This window comes from Cucurbitaria berberidis, assembly GCF_010015615.1.
Source record: "Cucurbitaria berberidis CBS 394.84 unplaced genomic scaffold K460scaffold_14, whole genome shotgun sequence".
In the NCBI taxonomy this organism is placed as follows: Eukaryota; Fungi; Ascomycota; class Dothideomycetes; order Pleosporales; family Cucurbitariaceae; genus Cucurbitaria; species Cucurbitaria berberidis.
Window position 1 is genome coordinate 1 of NW_024468948.1, and position 7,185 is coordinate 7,185.

Genomic DNA, 7,185 nt, shown 5'->3' on the forward strand with positions numbered 1-7,185 from the left:
ATTTTTAAACAACTTCTCTATGCAATAAAAACTATAAAAAAAAAACTGCTGCTTCTTAAGCATTTTGTCCCTGTTTCCCTTGCTAACTTGCCTAGCTTAAGTAGTTAGCCCCTCTAACTTAAGTAGCTAATACTGCTTATATTAAGTAGGTAGCCCCCCTAGCCTAAGTAAGTGCCTGGAACGCCTTAAGAGTTTAGGTAGGCGTTCCCCTACCTAGTTTAAAAAGTTGGGGCCCTAAACCTGTAACACTTTCCCCTTTTCTTACTGCAGACTTTGCTGCTTCTCAACAAATAAAAAAGGTTATATATTTTATATTTAACTAAGCTAGCAGCAGGCTTACGCTTAATAGCTTGTAACAATAAAGCTACTTAACTACTTATACAACTTAGCTAGATAACTAAGTTGTCTGCAAAGGATTTAATCCTGCGCACTATATAATTGCAATACGCTAGCTAGTAGCCCCAATTTCAATAAAACTACTAATGCCGGCTTAGTAAGGTTTTGGGCCAAAAGCCTATTTGTATTTAACTAGTGCAGGCAGAAATTACTCTATTCTAGTATAAATTCTAATTTAGAAGCATTTAGCTATAATTTAGCAGATAATAGCTTTGCAGTAATGCCTAGTTAGACAGCTGCAAAAACTAATTATCTAAAACTGTAGTTTTTTTTGTACTAAGTAGTATTACTATTAGAGTAAAGTTATTAGTAAAGTAAAACTAATTTATTTTACAATAGTTTAAACCCAGCTTATATTTCCTATTAGTAGGTAAATAATCCAACGCTTACCAAATTCTGCTTTAGTATAATAGGAAGAGCTAATATTAAAAAATTAAAAAGCAATATTGCTATAAACGCTTAGCTGCTACAAGCTAGTTATCCCTATAATAACTTTTCTAGCACTTCTAGCCTCAAATTTTGAGGGACTAAAAAATCGATAGGCTACACTTTTATAGTTTATATTTACACTAAAAATCAAAATCAAGGGGACTTTTGCCCTTTTGCTCTACTAGAAATTTCTATTTTTTATAAATTCCCCTTAAGACACCTGCATTATAATTTAATAAATGTGCTACCCTAGCTAAACTTCCTACCTAATAATATTTTTAACCCAGATTGGCCTACAAAAAACTTTAATGCTAAAAATTAAGCAATAAAGCCCAGCTCCGCTTTATTAAATAAGTAAAAAAACTATAAAAGTAGTAGTATTTTACCGGCGCCAAAGCTCCTACCTATTCTACACCCCCTATGTCTTTTTACAATATTAAACTAGAGTTAAGCTTAATAGGGTTTTTTTTTTCTACTAATTTGGCCAAGCCTGTTCTCTTAGCTGTAATTTTACTAAATAGTAGATAAAAATAGTAAAAATTTTGTTAATCTATTTATGCGCGTTACTAATTAAATAACAAAGTATTTAGCTACTTTAAAAAAGTTATAATTACTCCTACTATTTACCCGCGCTTAGTTAAATCTCTTCGCTTTAATATTTAAAGTACTAGGCAGAAATTATATTACATTAATACTACTTTCTAGCTATTATAATGCTATATTTTAATTAAATAGTTAAATTTCTCTTATTTATACTAGTTCTAAGTTAGTTGTTAAACGCACGCCAGACAGCTAAAGCCTGCTAAAAATACTTGCACTCTAGTACTAAAAAGTACCTACTTTGCAGCTAGTACTTTTTTGCGCTAAAAGCTTCTCCCTAAAGCCTAATATGCCTAACTCTTAAAGCTAATCTTTTTTCTAAAATTACAAATTTATTTTACTAACTTCCTTTATTTACATTATTTTATTAACTAGAGGCTTTTTACCTTAAAAACCTGCTGCAGTTATAAGTACAACTTAGTATAAAAACTATTTCTTTAAGTAGATTTTTAAAGCTTATTAGGAGCGCACTAAACGCCGCAAAAGTGCAGCGCTTTTCTAGCTATTAAACCCTAGCTCTAAACAAACTAATTTCAGGGTAACAAACTATTAAAAAAAAAAAAAAACTCTTTTTAAAGCTTTTACTAAAATCTCTACTTTTAGTTGCATTGCTATAGAGAATTTATATTTAAATGCTAGAATATTAACTAGCTTCCCTTTTAAAAGCGCAGCGCAAGCGCTAATATTAAAACAAAATTACTCTATTTTTTAAAATTAACTAACTTGTGTCCAACTGCTATTTATATAGAACTTTTCCTTACTTTAGTCCTTAAAGTTTTTATTTGAGTATTTGCTACTACTACTAAAATCTGCACTAGAAGCTATTTAACTTAAAGTTACCCTCAAAGCTTTATTACAAGCTTCTACGCCTACTTACTTGCTAGGGCTTAAATTTTGCCCTAGTAGCAGGGTATAAGTAACACGCTTAAGCGCTATTTATTTTTAGAGCTAGTTTATTTAGCAGGTAAGTTGTTATATACTTTTTAGCAAATTCTGACTTCTATAGCTACTGTCCTGCTATCTAGATAAACTAATACTTTTTATAGTATTTAATAAGTATATATTCTAGTACTTTAACCTCGCGTTTAGTTTATTCCGCATTGCCAGTTTTACTTACTAAAAATAGCTTACTAGTAACAGTATATTTAAGTATTTATATTTAATTAAGTAATAAGGACTTCTTATATATTTAAAGTTTAAAAATAGGTAAAAGTTGTTTTAACCCCTAGGCTTCTAATTATTCGCTTTACCTTATAAAACTGAATATATTACTACTATTTTAAAGGAAACTTTAATAAGAACCAGCTACTAGATAGTTTAATTAGTTTTTTGCCCCTATGCCTAAATTTAACAATTAATTTGCATATTAGAACTGCTACAAGCTTTTACTAAAGTTTCTTCTAGCTTTATTCTATTTAAGTATAGTTTACTATTTTTTAGGTTTTAATAGCTATGCTCTTACTTAAATCTATCTAAAGATATTAGAATTAGTTAATAGTGCACCCTAAAAGAAATTCTACTTTTATTTACTTTTATTACGCGTTCGGGCTTAATACCTAAATACTTGTATAAATATTAAATTTTTTAGTTTGTGTTTTAAGATAGGCTGCTTATAGTTATTATACTAGTATTTTAGTAAATGCGCAGACTTTAGTCTAAGCTAATTGTATATTACTTTCCCTATAAAGCTTCCCCAAAAAGAAATATGTAATAAAAGCTTTTATTTAACTGCTTAAACTAATACTAGCTTGCTTGTAAAAAAGTATACTAAGCAAAAGCCTAAATAAGCAACTATAGGCAAGTCTAGCTATAAGCGCTTCCCTTTTAACAATTTTATATACTATTTAACTTTTTTTTTAAAGTACTTTTTATTTTTTAATTACTCTACTTGTGCGCTATTAGTTTCTAGCCAGTATTTAGCTTTAGAAGAAATTTACCTCTTATTTAAAACTGCATTCCCAAATAACTCAACTTATTAAAGGGGCTTTATATAGTAAAAATTAGTAACTATGTACAGGATTTTTACTTTCTATAACGTCCTGTTCTAAGGAACTTAAACTACTGCTAATACTAAAGCGCCTTCTACAAATTACAACTTAGACCCTAAAAAAGCTAAATTTTAAATTTAAGCTAATGCCGCTTTACTTGCTATTACTAGGGCAATCCCTGTTAGTTTCTTTTCCTCTACTTATTAATATACTTAAGTTTAGTAGGTATCCCTACTTAATTTAAAGTTAAAAGCAAAAGTATAGGTTTTATAAACGCAAGCGTTTAGGCTAAAAAATACAAAATATACTGCGCTTTAAAGTAAGTATACTAGCTGCTAATTGCTTTAAGGCAAGTCCCGCGCATAAAATAGGGACAAATACTTAATACTAAGTAAAACTTAAAAGTACAAATAATGCTCAAACAAGTATACTTTATAAAATACTAAAAGGCGCAATATGCATTTAAAAATTTAATAATTTACTAAATTCTGCAATTTATACTACTTTTCGCATTTCGCTGCGTTTTTTATTAATACTAGAATTAAAAAATTTGTTATTAAAAATTGTAATTATTATATATTTTCTAACGCTAATTGCAATTACAAAAAGTTTTTATAGTATTTTATTAGTAGGTAGAGCCTGCCGAAGAAACAAATAGTACGCAAAAAACAAGAGTTTAAATAGGAACTAAAGTTTTTTTAAAAATTAGTAATAATTTTTCTACAAATTTACTTATAAAAACTTTGTTACAACTTTTACTTCTTTTAAATAACTAAATTTAACAAACTTTTTAGTTTAAAGTAATTATTGCTAACTTCCCTAAACTAGTCCAAAGGCCTTACTAAGCTATTTAATTAGTAGTAGCAATAGGCAGTATATATAAAAAGCAGAAACATAATTAACGCATGCTAATAATACGCGCTTACTAGGCATTTTTTATTAAAAAGCAATAATTGCAATGCTCTATCCTTAGTACAATAGAGTTTAATAAAATTACCCAGATTTTTTAGCTAAAATAAAAAACTTATTAGCTCTATTAGTATAGCGCGCGTGCAGCTTAGAATATTTAAAAGTATTATAAACTTATTATTGCTTTAAATTTCTATTAGCTTAAGCCAATAGTCCTTCTAAGAAGCCGGCGACTAGCTAAAGCTAGCCTAGCTATTTAGCAGGTTAAAATTTTATTTATTATTGCAATTAAGTAAACAAATTACTCTACTAACTAAGAACAGCTATGCACTACTACCTAAAAAATTAAAAAAAAGCTTTTAATCTGTTAATTCTTATTTTATCTAAATTTAGTAAGTTTCTCTGTATTAAGTCAAATTAAGCCACAGGCTCTACGCCTAGTAGTACTTTTTTATTAATTTTTTTAAGTTTTAGCCTTGCAACTATACTCCCTCTAAAACCTAAAAACTTTAATTTCTTGTAAAGTACTAAGTAAGTTAAAAAAAAGAATATTGCCTAATCCCTAATTAGTATAGTTTACAGTTAAGACTACGACAGTATCTAATTATCTTTAATTTTCTAACTTTTATTTACTAATTAATAAAAATATTTTTAGCAAATGCTTTCGCAGTAGTTAGTTTTTAATAAATCCAAAAATTTTACTTCTAACAATTAAATACTAATGCCCCTAACTATTCCTATTAATTATTATAGTAGTTCTAGAAACTAACAAAATAGAACCGCACGTTCTATTTTATTATTCTATGCTAATATATTTAAGCAAAAGCCTACTTTAAATACTCTAATTTTTTTAAAGTAAAAGTTTTGGTTTCTAATACGCCTAGTAAAAAGCATAAAGTTTTTTAAAAAAAAAGCCTGGCTGGATAAGTACACGCAGTAAGGCAGACCTACTAGCTAGATTTAAGTTTTAACTACAAGCTTTTTAACTGCAACAACTTTAATATACGCTATTAGAGCTAGAATTACTGTAGCTGCTAGCACTAGACTTGCCCTCTAATTATTTTTTGTTAAAAAGTTTAAATTGTACTTATTCTAATTACAAAATCCAAAAAAGCCCTATATTAGTATTTATTATTACTACTTTTTTGTATTAGAATTGGGTAATTTGCGCGCCTGCTGCTTTTTTTAAATATAGTAGCTATTTCTTAGGCTCCTTCTCTAGAATTAAACCCTAATTCCCTGTTACCTGTTAAAACTATAGTAAGCCAATACTTTACTATTAAAAGTTAATAGGGTAGAAATTTAAATAAACTATTGCTGGCGTAAGGCTATATAATCTGTAAAATTATTATAAATTACTAAAAAGCTCTAAAGGGCGTTAGTTTTTTATTTAATAAATACACTCCTTTTAAAGTTGGAGTTTTTAGCATATATTAGTTCTAGAATTATTATAGTTATTTAAGTAGTAAAGTACTATCAAATAAACAATAACTAATTTAATAAGCTATTTGTAGTTTTACAGTATAATTGCTTATACTTAAATATATATAGCTTAATTTTTAAAACAAGCATATAACTACTAGCAGAATTAACTAGGTAACAATTTTATACCTAGGCGCACAAGGCACGCAGGCACAAACCTTCTAGAAAAAGTAGAAAGTACTAAGCAGGTAGCTATACAAAGCAGCGCTAGCTACTTACTACAAAAGTACATAGGGTACTAATACTGCAAGCAACTAATTTAGTTGCCCCTACTAAATTCTCTAAAGTGCAGTCTAAGACGGGGTATTACTAGCGTTGCTGCTAAAAAAAACCCGCACTATACGCACTTTAGAAAAAAAAAACTTATAATTGCCTTATTACGCACGCAAGCGCAAATATTTAGTAAAAGTATTTCTAGAAATTTAATAAATAGTTAGCAAAGCTAGCTATCTACAAACCCCAAATAGTGCTTATTTGTAAAAATAAATAGAACTTTAGGTATTAACTGCAAGAATAGGTGCAGCGCTGGGGTATTACTTTATAATATAGGCTTTAGCTAACTTGATTAAGTAGAAAACAGCTACTTAGCCCCTAATATCGTGCTAATTAAAGTAAATATTACTAGTTAATATTTAAAAAACAGGGCGTGCAAATACAGGACTATAAATATACAAACTGCCCACTAATAATGCCTAAGCTATTACTAAAAAGTAGTAGAAAATAAATGCAGGTAAAACAGTTTTTAAGCTACTTTTTTTATACTATACACCCTACTAATAGCTAGCCTCTAAGTATAAAAAGCCCCTAGAAGCCTTTTTTATGCGCAAAACTAATAAGTACTAGTACGCTTATTAATAAAGCACTTTGCAGTAAGCAGATTAATTTAATTAAAAGCTTATTATTGCTACTGCAAAAAAAGAAAAATAGGCAGAAAAACTAGCATGCTAGCTCTATCCTTAGGCAAAAGCTTATTTTATACTTTATTACTAACTATTATTTACGCTTTAACGCCCTTAAAGCTTACTGCAAATAGTAGTAAATAAAATAGTTATATTTTTAGAAACTTTAACTGCCCTTTTTATATAGTATATAGAAGTAATTAACTCTAGTTTTTGCGTCGTGGGGTAGATATAGCAGAAAATATATTAAAGCTTAAGTTTTTACTAGCAAAATTGTGGAAATATGCGCAGCGCTATATAAACTATAAACTTGTATTTGCCAACTTACGCGATATAGTTATTTTTATTTTCTAGAAAATATTTTTAGTTATAGGGAGTATAGAGAGAGTAAGTATATAGTAGTAGTAATAACTATAAGCTTAAATTAATATATAATAGCGTTCTAGTAGTAGTTCTAAATACTATTATTATATAATTATTAA

At 28.4% G+C, this 7,185-nt stretch overlaps 4 annotated features.

Moving 5' to 3' along the window:
* Positions 1-1,203: 1,203 nt before the first annotated feature.
* Positions 1,204-1,353: a sequence feature (Protein overlapping with rRNA (K460DRAFT_297958, KAF1839830.1) was converted to a misc_feature.).
* A 454-nt stretch (positions 1,354-1,807) lies between these two features.
* Positions 1,808-1,918: a sequence feature (Protein overlapping with rRNA (K460DRAFT_297946, KAF1839831.1) was converted to a misc_feature.).
* An 18-nt stretch (positions 1,919-1,936) lies between these two features.
* Positions 1,937-2,047: a sequence feature (Protein overlapping with rRNA (K460DRAFT_297946, KAF1839831.1) was converted to a misc_feature.).
* Positions 2,048-3,242: 1,195 nt separating this feature from the next.
* Positions 3,243-3,404: a sequence feature (Protein overlapping with rRNA (K460DRAFT_297964, KAF1839832.1) was converted to a misc_feature.).
* Between the last annotated feature and the right edge of the window lie 3,781 nt (positions 3,405-7,185).